Source organism: Quercus robur, chromosome 3, assembly GCF_932294415.1.
Source record: "Quercus robur chromosome 3, dhQueRobu3.1, whole genome shotgun sequence".
In the NCBI taxonomy this organism is placed as follows: Eukaryota; Viridiplantae; Streptophyta; class Magnoliopsida; order Fagales; family Fagaceae; genus Quercus; species Quercus robur.
In genome coordinates, this window is record NC_065536.1 from 14247784 (window position 1) to 14269363 (window position 21580).

At 32.6% G+C, this 21580-nt stretch overlaps 1 long non-coding RNA gene across 1 annotated transcript; it reads left to right on the forward strand.

Annotated features, from left to right (window-relative positions):
* Window positions 1-13980: 13980 nt before the first annotated feature.
* On the forward strand, window positions 13981-17117 carry LOC126720041 (uncharacterized). Its single transcript, XR_007653217.1, has 2 exons — window positions 13981-14291; window positions 16902-17117. It is a non-coding gene; the product is annotated as an uncharacterized LOC126720041 (long non-coding RNA).
* The last annotated feature ends 4463 nt before the right edge of the window (window positions 17118-21580 follow it).

Here is a 21580-nt window from a genome sequence, read left to right on the forward strand (position 1 = left end):
GGAAGAAGTGTCATGTCGCTGCACTGTAAGTTTTGATCTACTTATGGAAAACTCTCTAGAAAAGAAAGATTTATTTCGTATTAATGGTAGCACTTAATAGTAGCATTGTTCTACCTAGAAAAATAGAAGTAGCATTGGTGGTTTCATGCAAACCGATCAACGTGGTTTTTTTAATTTTAATTTTAAAAGTGAACAAGCTTCATGTTTTGTAATCTCTTTATGGTGGTAGTACAACTAGAAACTTGTATTGCGTCAAGTTCAGCTCTCCAAGCTGCTATAGCGTTCTTGTGTGGGCTTCTCCAAACTGGCTTGACCATCAATAGAATCAACTATGGAACATGTCCTATATGAAAGTACCTTTGATCTTTGACAAAAGACAAAGATTGAATCTAACCAACTCTATATCACTGAGCAAGAGAAAATATCAAGTGCAACGGAGAGAAGAGAAAGAAATAGAGAGAGATTAGAATTGGACTGAAATTTTTATCTTTTTCATTAATTTTAGATCAGATACACTTCTCAATGTATAGTACAAAACGCTCACAGTTCATCAAAAGTAAAAAACACTCACTCAATTATTGATACAATCATTTACACCATAATTAGATCACTTTAACAAACTCAGAATTTTCTTATGTGCTCCGTAATAGAATCCGTAACTGCTTCTGAACTAACAGCTACTATACAAATGACAGCGTTTGATTAAGTGATGCATGCGTGGGAGGATTGAATGACACTGTTTGAATCCTTTTCTCTAAAGGGTGGGCTTGTGGAAATGGCATCGTTTGAGTGCTTTGAATTCTTACTGTAAACACTATACCTTTTCAAATGGTTTCTTTTATTTGGTGAATCCAAATTTATAATTTGGATATTCATAAAAATATATAAAAGATTATAATATTTCTTTGAGAATCCAAGAACTTAACTCAAGCACGTGGATTGCTCTCTCACTTATCCCAGCCAAAAGATGGAAAGCAAGGGTGAAAGGGGCTAGTGGAATGGGATGCAGGTTCCTAAAAAAACAATTGATTGTTGTAATTTAGAATACACATTGTTTTGGATTTTTTTGTTAATTTCTTAGTATAACTTTATAAGAAACACTATACTCATAAGATAAATAAATAAATAAAGCTCTAAAATTTTTGTAAGAAATGGATCTGTGAGGATAGGTAAGCTGAGCAGATTCGTTGGGTTATGGGCCATGCCCGAGGATGAGAGAATACTCGAGGATGATTGAAAGGTTTGTATGGGCCTAGGAGAGTGGGCCGAGGAGAAAGGAAGAGGATGACGGAGTGACCGAGGCCCCGAGGAGCCAGGCTACCTCGGGAGATCTTGAAGGGGTTAATTACTTCAAGGATATAAACTTTAGGGAAAGTAGTAGATCTAGGCCAGCAGCAAAAGGAGAAATATCTAAGAAGAAGGCTACCACTACCATATTAAATGCACTGCACCAAATGAACTAACCGCATTTATGGAGAAATAATACCTGAACAGTGTCATCTTAGCTAATATCTCCTCACAAAACTTCCAGGAGGTCTAGATGAGACAAGCATCCAAGCAATTTCTTAAGAAATCAACAGATAGAGGGCTGAGATGCAAGTGAGAGGGACTATATAAGGGAATAGCCATCGCAAAAATGGGGCATGTAATCTAAGAAGGAAGAAAAAAAGAAGAACACCTTGTATTCAAATAAACTTGATTAAATACAAGAACAACACATCCTCGGACTCCATCGAGGACCGTTATTTCTATCATTTTTATATATTCAATCTTACTATTATAGCTCCTGTCAACTCTAGCCCATATTGGATTTGCTAAGACTTTATCTTGCAAAACCTCTCCTCTTACAAATACATTGTTGAGGGATTGTTGGGTTGACATCCACTGTTCCTAGTGGGCTGAAGCTGAATTAGGTGCTTATAGGATCTATGTCAAAAAACCAAAAAATGAAGTAACTACTAGTTTTTTGGTCCAACCGGTGATGTCATAAAGAACTTAATTTAATATGAATTGTGTTGTGTTTAAATAATTATTATATCTATTGTATGAGTTCCCTTGATGGGAAATTTTTTTCAAAACCAAGCTTCTATTAATAAGTAAAGTAAAGTTCACCGTGGATATGCATTGGTGAATCAAATTAATAAACTTTTCATTAAAACCAAACTTCGCCATGACATTCATGAGAAAGCCCCATGCTTTATTTTTATTACTACTAGCTGCAAAGCCGCGCGTTGCGCGTGATAATCATTTTTATGTTGGTTTTATTTTTATTTTTTACAATTCAAACTAATTTAATAAAGAATAATGTAATATAAGAACAATCATAAATCATAAATATAAATTTTGTCGTACCAAAATGAAAACAATACAATTTTTCTTAGAAATTTAAAAGGCAAATTGAGGAAAATATTCATTTTTTAATAAAAGTTATTTATAACATTTTGTGAACCATTAAAAAGAATATGAAATTTGGAAATTATTCTTTTAGTTTTAAACAAACTTTCTCAAAACTTCTTTTTTTTTTGCCTACAATCCAAAACATCAAAAAACATAACTAAGAAAATTAATAAATTTAACAGTGATTAATTGGACCAATTAGGGAAAACAATTTGTTGTTGATAATCTATTGAAGTTATTTTCTTTGCAGAAATTGTAATGTCATCCACCGAAAACATATTATCAAATAAAAAATTGTTAGCAAAATCTAAGAATTAAATTTCTATATATGCATTGTTATAAAATAATAATAACAATTAAAGTAAAATTGCAAAAGCTAAAATTTGTCACTCATCTGATTATTTTCGTTTGACTAACCTTTACTTTTCTCTAAATAAATGACATTATAGAGTAGTTCTAATATAACTATTAAGAGTACTTTGTCCACCACAAAGGGTTAAAAAATAAACAAAAATTAGTAAAGTCTCATAGTTTACCATCTAAATTGAGCACCATAAAAAATCATGATGTGTAATAGAATAAATACCAAATTATCCAAATCATGCTATGTAATAGAATAATATTATATTTTTATATGCCATATTTAATTCTTTATAACACAATAGGATAAAATTTAACAATCAAAGAGAATAAAAAAAAAATAAAAAACAAAAAAAAACAATAAATACCAAATTATCCAAATCATGCTATGTAATAGAATAATATTATATTTTTATATGCTATATTTAATTCTTTATAATGTAATAGGATAAATTTAACAATCAAAGAGAACAAAAAATAAAAAATAAAAAACAAAACTAAATTGCATTAACCTAAAGTAGAGTTTTAAAGAATATAAAAATATATTATATTTTTATATGCTATATTTAGTTCTTTATAACGCAATAGGATAAATTTAACAATCAAAGAGAACAAAAAAAAAAACAAAAAAAAACAAACAAAATTTAAAAAACAAAACTAAATTGCATTAATCTAAAGTGGAGTTTTAAAAAATATAAAAAATTATCAACCTAAAACAGAGATACAAGAAAAATAAAAATAAAAATCTACCAAAAAATTGAGAGAGAGAGAGAGTGAGATAACATTTTTTTGTGAGGGAAAACTATGCATAGAATGGAAGAGGGTAATGACGAATTTATAGTAAGAGAGTGTGAATAAAAAGAGACAAAAATAAAGGAAGATGTAGGGAAAGAGGAAGAATGATATTAATGTAGAAGGTAGTGGGGAGATGAAAAGATAAGGGAGGGAGAAAGGTTGGAGAAGAAATGTAAATATTAAAAAAATAAATGTTAAAAACAATTATAGGAAAATTGAAAAGAAAAATGATAATAATGTAGACGCTGATATGGCTCGACTGGAGTGTGGCAACAATAAATGCTACTTTTCAGCTTTTAGATATATAGATTATCATTATGCAATGTTCTAATGTCTTTGGCGTATGAAACAAATTAACTATATTTTAATAATATGTTCGACATAGCTATATCCTGATTATATATTCTTTTTCTTATGTTGCTGTTTAATTCTCTCTTTTTTTTTTTTTTTTTGGTTTCTCCCATGTTTCTTTTACTTGATCATTGTTTTTTGGTTGCTTGGAAAAAGATCAATCATTGTGCGTGTGTGTGGCTAATTCAAGTAATTTACAATTTACTTTTAAGTTTGTATTTTTCAAAACCATCTCATTGAAAAGGAAGGTTTCAACAAGAATCTCTCTTTTCCTCTTTGTCATCCATTCCCCCTTATTTATTTATGAATAAGATGAACTCTAATCCATTACCCTATACACCATTATGTGTGGCAAGAGTGGAGTGTTGGCTAGATTACAAGGCAGTGGCAGAGCTAGAAATTTGTTTTTGGGGGGCCAAACAAAAAATGAGATGATTAAATTCTTTTTCCTAAGATAGTATTATATACACAATTCAATATACAATTTAAGTCCTTTAAATGTTTCATATGTGTTACAAAAAAGTGTAATTAACTATCACATAAGAGCTGTTTCTCAAAGCAACACACACACATAAATATGTATATGTATATATATCACATAGGAGCTAGATATGTCCAAAAACAAGTAATAATATCAAAAGTTAAATATTTTTATTCAAAAAAAGTAACTTATGTTCTTTAAGAGAGATAAAATAATAAATTATTGAATTAAAGGTTTTAGCAATTTTCATTTTCAATATAAACAGTATAATGACTAAAAATATTAAAACAAATGCTCATTGAATGAGTGCAAATTAAAAAAAAAAAGTAATAATCAAATACCCAATTGTAAGGGGGCGGGCTTTGGTCCTGCTATTCAAAGGATGAGTGGATTAAGGCCCAAAGAGCCCAATACAATAAATTTGTAGAAAGTGAGCTAAAAAACTAATCTTCAATGAAATGACAACAACCCTAATGGGCGAAAGCGGATATGAGAACAGGGAAAAATAATGACTAGACAAATATGATGCACAGAAATTCTTCCTCGACAATATCCGAGGAGGGTAGTTCTCCAATATATCTTTCTTAGATTTTATTACAGTTGCTGTTCTTAATGCTATGGTGTTTTTCTCCATAGATTTTGTGTCCCCCCTCCATTTGGAGAGTCTTTCACATTATATAGCTCCCTTCAGACGATTCTAGCCTTTCATTTGTTGATCGTTCGATACACCACTTAAGTGCTTGTCCCATCAGACCCCTTCCCAAGCCCTTTGTGAGTTGCGGCGGCTAAAGTAGCATTGTTCAGGGGTCTTCTCCACATAAAAAGCCTGGAGGTTTGGTGGGATGCATTAAATGTGGGGGCTACCACCACCGCTTCAGTCATGTTAGGGCTAGCCCCTCTCCGAAACTTTTTCTCAACTGTAGGACCTCCTCTGGCAATGTGCCACTGACGTGGCCTTAATGTACGAGTGTGTGGCCTCCTCAACTTGGTAATGGACTCCTCGACCACGGATATGACACGTGGTGCATGTGCTTTATTTAAATTCTTGTACCCCACACCAATTACACCTTAGATGTTGTTATTTATATGATATATTATATATTTGTATAAGTTTTAGTATTAGTTTATTATATTTATATGTTATATAATATGTTTATTAATTTAATAACAAGTAATTTTACGTCCACCACATTTTTACAATAATTTTATAAAAAATATTAAGTGACAAGTTATTACTTGTAGCAAAAAATAATCTCAATTGTGAACTTAGATTATTGATAGTAAACACTAACCACTTAAAATATGCTGTGAGAATGATGTAAAATTATTGTGTACCTGGCATTAGTGTCTAATGACAATAACAAAAAGAACATTCAAACGGGGTACCACGTATATGACTTGAAGCAAATTGTTGGCTAGAGTAGTTTTGCTTTTGTTTTTGCTTTTAAAGACAACTTAAAATCTAACCCACCACGTGTAGGACTTGGAGCACACTATAATCTCAAATTTGTAAAGTAAAATCTCTTGGACGGTGAAACATCATGAACAATTGGTGGTCTAAACGAAGAGGTAAAGAAGAAGAAAAATAAAAAGCAAACCAACTAGACAGTTGTGAGGCCGGAAGTGCTAGATTAAGAAATCGGAGAAAGAGAGATATAAAAGAGTGGTAGTGAGGGTGCCAAAAACATGTATGGTTTGTGTTGCCCCTCCGGAGTCTCTGCCCAAATGTTGGTTTGCGGAGCTTAAAGGGGGCCAACAGTATGTATGTTCTTTAAAAATTTCAAATTGTTCGAATCACCCATAAAAGAATACCTCTACTTTTTTTTTTCAATTTTTTTTTTTTTTTGGGGGGGGGGGGGGGGTGGGGGGGGGGGGGGGGGGGGTGTGGGGGAGGGTCCCCTTGGCCCCAACGTTGCTCCGTCACTGAATTTGAGAAAGTTTCTAAATTCTTAATAAATGCAATATTTTAAATGAGAGATATGTACATATCACCATATATTCCAAAACAAAATCCCAAAATAATTCCAGAATAATTTATTTCATACAAATTTGACAATTTCATAAGGGTAAATTGTTTATTTAGTCCCTAACCTTTTAGTCTATTTATCAATTTGGTCTTCAACCTTTTAAATGTGTCAATTTAATCCCTAACATTTTAAGATTGTGTCAAAATAGTTCTTACTATTCTGTAATGGATGAAAAATATTGATGCGACTAACGGTCAAAATAAAATACTATTTTCGTTCCACATGTATTACCATGTTAGCCTAAACTTAAAAAATATTTTTAAAAGATTGCACATCAGATATAGTTAAAATATTCATAAAAAAGTTTTTAAAAATTAATGGAGTAATTGCACTTTTAGTCCCTACATTTTGCATCTTTTCTATTTTTGTCTTTATATTTTCAATTCACCACTTTTAGTTCCTAAATCAATTAATACATTCCATTTTGGTCTTTACCGTTACTCACTTAACAGCAATTGCTGATGTGGCAAACGGAATGCACTGTTGGCACATTAAATGCTGATTTAGCCAATAAAATAATATTAAAAAATGCCAAGTCAGCTTAAAATAATGATTAAAAAAGACACATAAGCATCCACATCAACTTTTGATTTTGAAAATTAATTTATCTATTTTAACAAAATAAAAAATGAAAAAAACAAAATTAGAACCTAAAATATATGAATTTAGATCTGCCATCCTCTTCATCAAAAAGACAGAAGAGCACAAATCCAAAAAAAAAAAATCATACAAACCTAGAAAATCAAACATAAGAACACAAGAAAATCAAACCCAGAAAAATCATGAATGAATATTGTACAAACAAAATCAATCCATTTATGTATATATACATAAACCAAATTATCCAAAACAAAATCAATCCACATATACCAACACAAACCCAGCTCAACCATACCAACACAAAGCAAAATTAAAATTAAAATAAGAACACAAACCCATATTAAACATAAGAACACAAACTCAGATTTTCTAGGATTTTCTTACCCTTTCTTGTCAAACAAACACAAACACAAACTGATCTCCAACAAGAACACCAAAATATCTAAAACCTAGCAATCAACAATCAACAAACCCACCCCACGACCCATTCCAACAACAAACCCACCCTTCGACCCACTCCAACAACAAACCCACCCTTCAACCCACCACCGGACCCAACCAAACACTACTTCACAACCATTGACCACCACCACTAATTTTTGTTTCACAACTACCCCCACACCAATCTTAGCCTTTCTCTAAACCTAGATCAAAACTATGGAAGGTTGTGGAAAGGGGAGGAAACAAGGAAGGACGAGCAGAAAGGGGAATCGAGGAGGGAGAGACATCGGTTTGAGACAGAGAAAGACATCAATTTGAGCCACAGAGAGAGAGAGAGAGTAAAGCATCGATTTGAGCGAGGAGCTTGAGGCATTTGGGTTTGGGGTTTGGGTTTGAGCAAAATCAAGAGATAAAGATAATGGGTCAGTCAGAGAAAGAAAAAAAAAAGCACCACAACCAGTTGTGGTGGTGGCATTGGTGATGAGCGAGGAGGTGGAGCTTGAAGCTTTTGGCCATGAACGTGTTTTGGAAGAGAGAGATCTCTGTTTTTTGGAAGAGAGAGAGGAAGCTTTGAGTTTTGGAAGAGAGAGGAAGCTTGGAGAATGTTTTAGAAGGGTTGGGGGAACCGGTTTTTGATACAAAAGTTTTGGGTTGAAGTTTTTTCTGGGTTTGTGTTCATGTGATTGAATATTTTGGTTTTGTGTTCTTTCTTGTTCATGTTTGCACCAACGTGTATCTGTTTTTCTTTTTTTCTTTTTTTCCTTATCTTTTCCTTCTTCTTTTTTGTGTGTGGATATTTTCAAACTTTTCATTTTTAAGTTTTAACTCACACAAACTCTTTTTTTTGAAGTTGTCTATACGTATAATAAAGCCCAAAAGGAATCACTTTGGCATAAAACTCTATTTGAGTGTTTGTTGTATACTTTTGTCATTTGTATCTACGTGTATCAGTTTTTTTTTTTTGCTTATCTTTTCCTTTTGTGTGTGGATATTTTCAAACTTTTCGTCAGACACAAACTCTTTTTAAAGATTTGAATCTAAGAAGTTTATCAATAACGAATTGATGATTATCACTTTGTTTTAAATTCAATTATTTTTGTTAAAGATTTAAAAAAAAATCGTGATTTTGAGAGGAGATATTTTTCTTTCATTCTTTTCTTTAAAGCAACCCAACATACTTCCCTAGTTTTTTTTCTTTTAAAAAAAAGGGTAACCGAACAATTAAGAGTATTTGAGTTAAAAAAAAAATAGAAAAGAAAGAAAGGACCAAGAAGTAACCGAATTCAAATAGAAAATGTACTTATCTACATGTATCAGACTTCTTTCTTCTTTTTTTTTTTTTTTTTGGCTTATCTTTTCCTTTTGTGTGTGGATATTTTCAAACTTTTCACTCAAACACAAACTCTTTTCAAAGGATTTAAATCTGAGAAGTTTATTAATAAAGAATTGATGTTTATCACTTTGTTTAAATTCAATTATTTTTGTTTGAGATTTTAAAAAATCATGATTTTGAGAGGATAATTTTTTTTTTTTGGAGACATTTTTTTCTTTTTTTTCTTTAAAGTAACCCAAAATACTTCCCTAAATGGCTCCCAAAAAAAAAAAAAGTACTTCCCCTAAAGAAAAGATTAAAAAAAAAAAAGAGTAACCGAACAATTAAGAGTATTTGAGTTTAAAAAAACAAAAAAGAAAATAAAATAAAAAAGAAAAGAAAGGAAGGACCAAGAAGTAACCGAATTCAAATAGAAAATATACTTTTCAAATAGGGAAGAAGAGATTTAGAAAAAAAAATTAAAAATAAAGGATTTGAATATGAGAAGTTTATCAATAACGAATTGATGTTTATCACTTTGTTTAAATTCAATTATTTTTGTTTGAGATTTAAAAAAATCGTGATTTTGAGGGGAGAAAAAAAAAATTTTGACATTTTTTTTCTTCCTTTTCTTTAAAGTAAGCCAACATACTTCCCTAAATGGTTCCAAAAAAAAAAAAAAAAACCTACTTCCCCCCCAAAAAAAGAGTAACCAAACAATTAAGAGTATTTGAGTTTAAAAAAACAAAAAACAAAAAAAAAAAAAGAAAAAAGAAAAGAAAGGAAGGACCAAGAAGTAATAGAATTCAAATAGAAAATATACTTTTCAAATAGGGAAGAAGAGATTTAGAAAAAATTAAAAATTAAAAATGTGAGAATTGAAATTTTAAAGAAATAGCAATTTTAAAAAAACAACATTTTTTTTTTAAAATAGAGGGAGAGATAAAAGAGGTTGAAATTTAGGATTTGATGAAAAAAAGAATAGTTTAGTTTTATGTGGGAGTTAAAGATATATTTTTATTGAATTATTCTCAAGTTTTGTTTGTATTTGAATTCCTATATAAAAATAAAAGGGAAAACTTTTGAAAATACGTTAGTGAGAGTTCATGTTTGAATTGCTATTAAAAAAAACACAAAGTTTAAGTATAAAATTAGTTGTAACCTAAGGCTACAACAATACTCAATAAAATAAACACTAGCCTCTTTGAGGCTTTTCTATTTTTTTGAAAAATTAATAATTTGCATATGTGGGGCCAGGGAATTTGCGATCCCGGCCCACTTTACATTAGGGCCCAAGGCCCGAGCCAAGAAGAGAGATTGCCGAGGACGTACAACAAAAGTCCAAATGGCCTAGAGGTGTAGCCGAGGACGATCCTGTCCTCGGCATCCCAAAATTTGAAGAAAAGAATGGCACGCCATCAAAAGGCAGCCTCCAGAGCGCTCCTAAAGAAAGGGCGAGTAAAATTTATAAGCGGTTTAAGGGAAAGGCTGCCAATACTGCAATTAAGTACTCTGCGCTTGACAGGGCCATGCTCTTTAGCTTTTACAACCACCCCCAACCACTTTGGGTATGGGCTGACAAGATAAGTATCAGCCCTAAAAAGTGAAACCTACACGTGGGCGTATGAGAGAGGGGAATAACTAGTATAAAAGGGGGAGGAAGCAACCAAAGGGGGGGGGGGGGGGGGACAGATTGTCTCCCGGACCATTGAACCTTAGAAAATGGGAGAATAATAAGAACATGAAACTCCTCGGACGAGGTCTAAGGGCCGGAGCCACTCAGGCCGTGCCGGGAAAAAGTCTTGTTAGATACGCCAGGTTCACCCTCGTGCAAATTAATGTGAACACCATGACCAACCAACATCCGGTGACCAAGGCCTAACCTTTTAACCCACGCTCTACAAATTTTATTATTTGAGCCTTTAACGTTCGAACCCAACATACCAATTTGGAGTCGTTACAAATTGAGTCCTTACAGCATCTATTATAATTTGGAATTACTACTGTAAGGACTCAATTTGTAACGACCTCAAATTGGTGTGTTCGGTTCGAACGTTAATGGCTTAAACAATAAAGTTTGTAGAGCATGAGTTAAAAGGCTAGGCCTTGGTCATCGGACGTTGGTTGGTCATGGTGTTCACAGTAATTTGCACGAGGGTGAACCTGGCGTATCTAACAAGACTTTTTCCCAGCACGGCCTGAGTGGCTCCGGTCTTTCGACCTCATCCAAGGAGCTTCATATTCTTATTATTCTCCCTTTTTCTAGGGTTCAATGGTCCGGGAGACGATCTATCCCCCCCCCCCCCCCCCCTTTGGTTGCTTCCTCCCCCTTTTATACTAGCTATTCCCCTCTCTCATACGCCCACATGTAGGTTTCACTTTTTAGGGCTGATACTTGTCTTGTCAGCCCATACCTAAAGTGGTTGGGGGTAGTTGTAAAAGTTGAAGAGTATGGCCCTGTCAGGCACAGAGTACTTAATTGTAGTATTGGCAGCCTTTCCCTTGAACCGCTCCTAAACTGTACTCGCCCTTTCTTCTGAGAGCGCTCTGAAGGCTGCCTTTTGATGGCGTGTCATTCTTTCCTTCAAATTTTGAGATGTCGAGGACAGGATCGTCCTCGGCTACACCTCTAGGCCATTTGGACTTTTGTTGTACGTCCTCGGCAATGTCTCTTCTCGGCTCGGGCCTTAGGCCCTAATGTAAAGTGGGTCGGGATCGCAAATTCCCTGGCCCCACAACTACATTTTCCAATCACAAAAAAATCTAGGGGTGTAATGAGTATTATGAGTTTGCAGGTGAAATAATTTTTCATCACACTCCTAAGTTTTTTTGTGATTGGAAAATGTTGTAATCCAAAATTAAAAAAAATGTAAATTAGTAATTTTTTTTCCAAAAAAATAGAAGAGTCTCTAAGCACGCGCATGCTCAAAGGCTAGTAACTTATTAAAGTTGTTAGTTTTGATTTGAAGAACTCAGTATTAGACAATGTGTTCGTCTAACTCATTTGTGTTGCCTGAAAATTGAGATTTACATAACGTTAGCCCAACCAATGAAATTTGGGGTTGATTCTTAAAAAAGAAAAAGAAAAAAAAAAGAAAAAAGAAATTCGGGATTGAAGGAAATACAAACTCTATAATTTAGAATGTGTAACAAATTAAATAATATAATTTTATAAGTAATAAAATAAATCTTGAGATTTGAAGTTAACACACTATATATAAATATATATATATATATATATTTTTTTATACAAGATAGAATTTCTACTCTAACCTAATCTTAGGGTCCGTTTGGTTTGGAGGATGGAAAAATGGAATGATAGAAAATAGAGAGAGGATAGAAAAGTGGGAGGATAGAAAAGTTTTTAGTTTCTTTCATTTGTGTTTGGTTGGAAGGGTGGAAAAGTGGAGGGATGGAAAACTTTTTTGTTTGGTTGGTAAGAGAAACGGGAGGATAGAAAATAGAGTTTGTATAAATTTACTCATATGTCCTTATTAAAAATAATGCTCAATTAAGAGAGAGAGAGAGAAAAAAAAAAAAAAAAAAAAAAGGCAAACAACCAACCAAACAATATGCAATCATCCAAAGTTTATTAAAAAGGAAAATTCATGTCCAATAAAAAATAAGAAATAAATTAAAAAAATTAAAAAGAAAAAATGTCCAAAAAAAAAAAAAAAGCATTGTATGGTACTATGGTGAATCACGGATTCATGTGCATCATCATATTTTTTTTTAAAAAAAAATCAGTGTCCAATGAAACCCAAAAAAAAATTTGGTTGGCAAGCCACATTTATTTCGGCCAGGTTGAAGTTGCTAAAAAGAAAAAAAAAAGTAAAAAGAAAATGTGGGCAATTTTGTCCAAATAGTTTTGTCCACTTTTCACTTTCATTTTATCTCCAATTTGGAGAGATTGTGTTTTGGAGGGGGAGGAGAGAAAACTTTTGGGCCCCACCAAAATCTCTCCTCTTTTTCACCCTCAACCATGGTTTTGAATCCTTGACCGTTCATTGACCTATAAAAAGGAGAGGTTTAAGGTTTTTGAGGTCGAACCGAGATTAAACCGAGGTAGAATCGTGATGATGTCATAATTAATTTAATAATTAATTAAAGCCTAAATATAGATATTAAATTTATCAAACTAGCAAAATTGACTAATATATCTATATATGTAAGGGAAATTTACTGGTTTTCAAACATATATTTAATAATTAAATAAGAAAGTTAATAAAATAAAATAATAATCATGAAAACATTAAAATTTATGATTAATTTTTGAAGTAAAGTTGAATGTCTTTGAAAGATTTTAATTATAATTTTTTTTATTCCTTGTAAGAGATGGATAATTTAATTAAGTAGAATAAAATTGTGTTAAGTTGTTTTTATAAAATTAAAAAAAAAAAAAAAATTGCTAAGGGGTTAGACTGCACGGCTCTTGCCACCGGTTTTGCATGAACCGTGCGGTCCAACCCCGGTTTTAGGGATTCATAGAATTGCCACATATGCCCGGTTCTCTATGCTTAAAAAACCAAATTTCAATCCAGTTCCTGGTTTTCACGGTCCGACCTGTCGGTTCGGTCCGAGTCAGAAAACAGTGCCATCAACCAAACAGCCAAAAACATCATTTTCTCTCCACTTTTCTCTTCTTCATTTTCCATCCTCCCTAAAATCACTCGAACCAAACATAGCCTAAGCGTATATGCGTGTAAAACTCCCTCTTGGAGACTTGAACCCTGGCCCTTACCCCTCACACCCCACAAGCATTTATGTAACACCCCGACCCAACTTTATAATTAAACTACGTGTTTAAGTGGTTAAGTATCATTAATATTTTAAGTCACTTACTTACTAAAATTAATATAAGAGTATTTAATAAACATATTATTTTATAATGCCATTAAATAAGAATTGTAAAGATTATAAATAATTGAAATGGCTATTTGTATTACAAATATGTACTTAGTATGTACAAAACTATATTAAGTGGTTTAAATTTTTAGATACATAATTGGTATTTTAATTTGGCATATGACGCATGAGATGTTGTAGTGGAAATTCCACCCACATGCAACCAATTGAAATTCAACATATGTAAAACCAAAGTTTCTTGCATGTTCACACTCTTAAACCCAAAGACCAAACACTTGGCCGGCCATGCAACCACCAAGCTCCATCTCAATTCTTCTTTGACTTTTCTCAAGCTCTAGGACATCCAAGAAACTCTCTTGCTCTCATTTTCTACGGGTACACACACAAATCATAATTTCTCACTCACTTTGCTCTCTTTTTCTCTTAAGGAAAGAGGTAGGAAGCTCCCTTGAGTCTTTCTCTCAATTCCACCAGTTCATATACCAAAAGAAAGACAAGACTTATCTCATTTCTTATTCACACTTTCTCAAAGAAACTAGAAGACTCAAAAACTCTCTCAAGCTCTCTACCTCTCATAGTTTCGGGTCCAGCCACTAGGAAAGGGAAATCCTTTCATGCAAGAGTGATTTATTTCTATTTTCCCTCAAGAACCATAAAATTGGTAAGGATTTTAGCTACTCTTATCTTAGAATCCATGATTTCTTCAAGGAATTTTAGTAATGGTATTTATGGTTCATAAAATTAGAAAATCATGAACTTGTAAGTTTATATATATATATATATATATATGCTGTTTTAAGAAATTTTGAAATTACGTTGATGGTTTGTTGAAAGTAGATTAGGGTTTTTACTAATTAATGATTGTATATGGTTAAGGAAGTAAGAAAAGTTAGGATGAGTACTTTTGGTGTTGCTGCTGAGATTTTTGTTGTATTTAATTTTGCTATAAATGGTTAAATGACTGTCTATAAGTGTTTTCTAACATGTCTAATGAGTGTATAAAAATCCCTATATGAAAATACCATCGTTTGATAATTGTTTGTGAATTTACAATAAAATGTTACAAAGCTGTTACTGTGACAGATTTTGTGTTTACACATGGTAAATTATGTATTAAATTGTATATAGTAAATTTGGATGCTAAAGATAATTCCTATGAAACCTAAGACACTTGTGGTTGTTATTGAATTGGTCTCACGGCATTTGGATCAATATAAAAATAATGATTTAATTTCTAAGTTGCATGAAATTCTGCCAGGACAAATTTGAACATGTTGTCTTATATGATTTTTAATAAATCATGGTTTTATGTTTTGATTCCGATATTTTTATGGTATATACTAGATATATAGTGGAGTGGTTATGTAAAATTTCATGAAGATTGGATGTGTTTAGACAACTCATTTGTAAAATACAAATGAAACATATGCTGCTGAAATGAGCAATGAACAACATATGCTACACCTGATTTTGTGGATTTAACTCTCAAGTTAGGGTGAATGTTTTGAGTTATAATTTAATATTCTTATCTTTTGGTATGTCTAGATCATAGATTAATTTTTTATAACTTGGTTCAAATTTTAGTACTCAAAGGAAGGGTTCTAAACCATCCACCTATTGTTTTATGAAGCTGTCTTGTTCAATGCATTGTATGTTGTCATGTAAATGTATATGGTTATATGACCATGTTTAAAAGACTTTATGTTTATGCATGCATTATTGCCTTAATCTCAAGCACATTTTGAAATGAATTTGGCACCTCTGGAGATATGATATAAATATGAAAATGATGATTTTCTTTAGTTTGGTACATCATTTGTTGATGTGTGCATAATATGTTTGTGGGAGTCTCGTTAAGGTGAGATTAGGTTTTCCTTGATTCTAAGAGATAGGCTTTGAGATAAATGTGTAAGTTTATGATAAGCAATTATGGACAGTAATAAGTTTTTATATTTGGTTTAGGTGTTATCAGTACCCAAGTCTAAGCTCCTTCGACTTTAGGCTTTTGGTTCTTCTGCTTTCGCGTAATGGATAAGTTATATGAGCATTTGGTAAGTTATGAGGTTATTTTAAAGTATATTATGTATTAAAAAGTTTTTTATTAGAGATATGACATATAAGCATGTTTCAGACAAAGATATGTTCGTGAGTTTTCGAAACCTTATGTATATGATTTAAACATATTGATGCCATTAATAATTTCCATGAACATGATGTTTAAAGAAAAAAATGGAAATGCTATTATTATGAAATGTTATGCAAAATAAGAAATTTTAGTATGATGTATAAGTATGAAATGTTTTCGGGTTATGTTCTCTAGTGATCTGAACTCTGTCAGTAGGGGTTAATTACTGGCTTTCTATGGAAAATGTTATATGATTGGCCATTAAGTGGGACTGGCTTTGTTGTACCTGCTCTTGTTGGTTACGGCCAACTTGTGGAGGAAGTCAACCTACCTCCATGGTTGAATATATGTATTATGATGTGATCCCGGGAATACCTAGCATTGTGGGGAATGCAAGATGCCTAGCACCGTGGTGCTAGAAGCCTCCTAAATAATTATAGACTTATTAGATATGGACTAACCAATATGTTATGAATAACTATATTATTTTATTGATCATGAGAGAATGATTATGCTTAAATGCATCATTAAAAGTTAAAAGCTCTCATGAAAAGAAGTTTCTGATGAAAAGAAAAGCTTTTCTTTAAAGATAAAGAATCAGATGAAAAGGTTTTAGTGTTCTGAAAAGATAAAGTTTCTGATGAAAGTACAAGTTATGTTTAAAAAGTTATCAGATATCTGTTCTTTATGAAACGTTAAGTTTTATGACTATAAAAGTTATAATATTTTATGAGAAGAAGTTTATGAAGAAAAGTTTTGTTATTCTTTAAGATGTTTCTAATTTAAGACAAAGTTACCAATTATCTGATTTAAGTTAAAATGATTATTTTGTAATGAGAATACATATATATTGATTTTAAACAATCAATATTATATTTGGTGACTTTGTAAGAAATGAAAGAAATTAAATCAGAAAAGTTTTGGTAATATTATTCTGATAAGAAAAGTGAGAACAATTATTTTCTTATGAAAAGCGTATAAGTTATTATTGTGAATAGTATAAAATACTATGCATGAAAAGATGTTCTCCTATTCAAATATTCATAGAATGAAATGATTTTGTTTACATGCATCCTTATTAAATTCTCATGTATCTTACCTTTACTGAGCTATGTAGCTCACCCCTTCCACTCTTTCAATCAATAGGTTTTATTTTTAGAGTAGAGGGAGCCTTTTCGAGTTTTGGAAGGAGCTGGTTTTAGTTTTATATGTATAGATCCTAAATTAGTATTGGATGTTTAGATTGTAGTATAGTGTATTTTAGGATCTAATGAAAGTGTGTACCTTAAAGTATTAAGAGATGTATTATGTGAAATTTAGAATTTGAATAACTAGTGGATTGTGTTATCCTTTGAAGTAAAATGTAGCTGCTCTGAATATCAAGTGGAAAGCTATATCATTTAAGTAATGAAATCAGGATGGAAAGAAAGAGGTAAGCTTTTGTAAAAGTTTTGTAAAAATTAAGTTGGTTCTTGTTAATATCAGGTTTAAACTTGATATTAGCATGCCGGTCATGGTCACAAATCCGGGTATCGGGTTTGGGGCGTGACAATTTATACTTGTGGAATGACCACTGCACCAAGGGTGCGCGGTGGTCACCCATATTAAACTCCTAAGACAACGTTATTCTAGCTAAATTGGCTTAGATTAAATTTATTACACCCCTAAATTACGGGTTTTAAAATCTAATTTTCTCTTTCAATTTAATATTATTTATTCTTATAATATGAATTTTATAATATAAATTCTATATTCCCTTATCCATAAATTTTGTAATGAATGATTGAATTTTATTATATCATTAATAATTTAAGCAAATACTATATTAAAACAATGATAGTCAACATTTGTTTATATATTAACAACTGGTAAAATTTTAATTCACTTAATTCAAAATAGATAAATAGGATTTCATAAATTTCAAGTTAGAGTCATCCTAAAAAGTTCAAAGGACTCTAATTAAGTTTTAGCATGTCTTTTTAGAGGACAAAACTTAGGTACAGTATCTTAGTTGCTGTTCTTTAGGTTTCCTTCTTAAGATTCAGACATGTGGTTACTTAACTAAAAAATACACTTCTATCACATGAGAAAAAATTCATATGGCAGAATCTTAAAAGGGGAACCTAAGAAACAACACCTAAGTACTGTACCTAAGTCTTGCTCTTTTTTAAATAAATAATAATAAAAAAGGATTTATGCTTTTGAAGATTTTGACAATAAGCCTAGTTGATTCTAAACATTGGGAAGTAACATGAGCCCAACGGAGAGAAACTTAAGATTAAACAAAAAACATACCCTCTTAAATCTCAAATGCCAAAAAAAATCTTATAAGATTGTTTCTTGTAATTTTCTTTCTCATAAGTTGTGAGTATCATAGATATGTGAGATCCATCAAATATGAGAGAAGCATTCCATGAGGCAGTCTCAGGAAATGCTCCTCAAATGGAGGGAATTGTTGCAATCCACGTCCAAGTTTTAACTCCTGTCCATGGCAAGGTGCCTCACTCTTTTCCCTAGTCCAGTGAGTGAACAGATTGATAAGAAGTCACAGGTCTTACCTCATAGAACTTTGATTGCCAAAGACATGCTCACTTTACTTTCTTGTAAAGTAGTCTCTAAGGAAAATTTTATTTTGGTTTGACAATTATTGGCTTCCTTGTGGACTAGTAAGGAAAATTCTTGCAGGCCATCTTATCGAGTTGGAGTTCAATCTTAAGGTGGTGGACAATCTTTCCGCTCAGGAAAGTGGGATTTCAAATGTAGTAGGCTTTCCTTTAAAATTCCTAACTATTACAAACAAGTAATCCAAGTCACTAATATGTCACAAATCCACCTTCCCGAGATTAAAAAAAAATGGTAATTTTTTAGTCTTGGCTGCCTTCTGATTCCATAAATAAAATAGCCCCAATGACAAGTGTTAGCAGATTAGAAATAAACGACATGTCCAATATAAAACAAATCAAATATGAAAAATAACAATTTTGAATTATAAAAGACTAAAAAAAAAAAAATTAGGGATAATTACACTTTACCCACCTGTGGTTTGCCTCTAATTCTATGTGCCTATCCGCAGTTTAAATTTTGACACTTTGCCTACCTGTGATTCTGACCGTGAGTGCTCCGTAACCCATCTCAATGTTTTCCGTTACTCTAACACCAAATAAGTAAAAAACACATCCCAAAACGGATCAAAACTCACTCTCACTCCCAAAACTCACTCTCACTCCCAAAACTCACTCACTCCCACTCGGCTTGCTCACCAAACTCACTCACTCCCACTCGCTTGAGACAACTGTGGCAGATTCGAGCCAACGAAGAAAGACACAGTTGCTCCTCTGTTCAGCTGTGGCAGATCCTACAATGGGCTTCGATTCGTGCATGCTCCTAGATTTTGACCGTGGGTATTGAACCTGGTTTTTGATTGTGCATGCTCCTAGGTTTTGATCGTGGGACATATGCTGGATTGGATTGATGGTTGACGAGATATGTTTTTGAATTTCTTTTCATTTATTGTGAGAAGGGAACAAGCAAATCCAGTCAGTATAAAAGTTAGCTCTCCACATTTTATTTGGATCACGAGCTATGCAACCCAGATATTAATGACCTTACCCAACAAACAAGTGAACAGAATCTCCTGAACCCAACTTGCCAAGAACAAGCTAATATATGCAAGCCTATTATATGAGCCAGTTACATTGTATGTTATAACTTGATAGAGGCAATTTTGCTGCCTTTCGTTGTTGCATTGCATGTGCTAGTGAACTTGAATTTTGTCTTTACTGAGTTTACTTCTCAACAATGTTTTAGTACTCATTTGGTGCTGCATGTGAATTTGGTTTATGTCGAAAAAGACTGTAGGGTCTAGCTAGTTTATATATAGGAGATTCCATTCAGATGAGGATAGTAACTCCTTTCTCTCACATTCTTGGGTAACTGATGTGTTTGAGGTATAGAGGATATATATATGGTAAAAACTAAAAATATATAAGAGAATTTTTTTTTTTTTAGAATTAGTTTTAAGCTACCCACCATCAAAACCCAAGAGCATGCACGATCAAAACCCATAATCAAAACCTAGAAGCATGCACGAATCGAAGCCCATTGTAGGATCTGCCACAGCTGAACAGAGTGAGTTTTGATCTATTTTGGGATGTGTTTTTTACTTATTTGGTGTTAGAGTAACTGAAAACATTGAGGTGGGTTATGAAGCACTCACGGTCAAAATCACAGGTGGACAAAGTGTCAAAATTTAAACCACGGGTGGGCACATAGAATTAGAGGCAAACCACAGGTGGGTAAAGTGTAATTATCCCAAAAAAATAAGTAAAAAAGTTTTATTTTAATACATATATATATATATATATATATATAAAAATATATATATATGATGCCGAAAAAGTCACCAGTGAGCCACAAGTACTTGCGCACCCGAGATAGCACCTGCACAACACAAAAGAGAAAACCTTGCAGAGAGCACCGGTGTGGTACCGACTAAATACCCTCCGAAGGTCAAGTTAGAACTTCTTACAACTCTAGAGTGCTAGAGAGGGGTGAATTATGCGTACCTTGGCTAATGAGGGTATTGAGGCTTTTATAATAGTAAAGGGTTGACATCTCTTCCTTGGTGCGGAAGTCTTTTCCTTATATGAGTCTTTTTGGGCATATTTGGCGGGATCCTTTCCTTATAGGGATCCTTTGAGTAGCATCAAATGTGGAGGGTAAGGTATTTCCTTATATATGCAATCGTGGGTAGCAAATAAACTTGCATCAGGGTCGTCAACTTATTTATTTCCTTTAGCCTTACTGGCGTCAGTTTGTTGATATCGTCAGCCTTTAGGTGTGTTTCTGACAAACTCCCCTCATTCCCTCAATCTAGAACATCAGTCGTTGACTCCTACATGAGGAAGCTAACGGTTGTAACTGTACTCGTCAGCTTATGCCTGATGGCTTATCTAAAACCGTCAGCATTATGCCTTGTATGAATAAATACCATTTTTATCCTTATCAATATATATCATAATTTGAAAACCTATTTACAGTAATCTTATCAAACGCAAACGTATGCTTTGATCAACTTCCAGATGCTCCAACCAAGAAAAATAGTGTAAATTTGAATGAACTCAATAATTCTGCCTCTCACTATCCAATATGGTGAAGAAAAGCAATGGGAAAGAAGGGAAAGAGACAAGGAAAAAAAATAGTTTACTGTAATCAACTCAATCAATTTGCACGACTGCACCCACTATCCAATATGGTGAAGAAAAGCAATGGGAAAGAAAGGAAAAAGGCAAGGAAAAAAAAAGTTACAAGCTCCGTATCCTTGATAGCTGCTGTCCCACTCTCATAATCCCGTGATTCATTGGCATTTTCCTAGTAAGAATTCAAAAGATCATATAGTGATTTTGTTTATCAAATTAAGGTGAGAATGATGTGAACAGCAACACTACACTTTGTAGCCAATTAATCTTGACTCATCTTCTTAAAAAAAAAAAAAAATTGGACTTAAATGACATTCAAATAGGATTGTGGATTCTGATTCAAATAGACATTTTATACATATGTACTTTATAAAATGAAAAAAGAAATAAGAAAAACCTAACTCTCTTTTCCCTTTTGTAGTAGTACTTTGAGTTAAGTAATGTGTTTTATTTTTGTGAGAGAGTGTAATTAAGTGTGTGCTTAATAGTTAGCTTGTTTCTAAAAAAAAAAAATCATAATTTTTTTTCATTAAAGAATATGGGCTTATAATATGGCCCAGAGGTTAAATTATATTTTCTCTTCTTATATAATCACAAACCCATAAATTTTTAATATTTTTTACAACT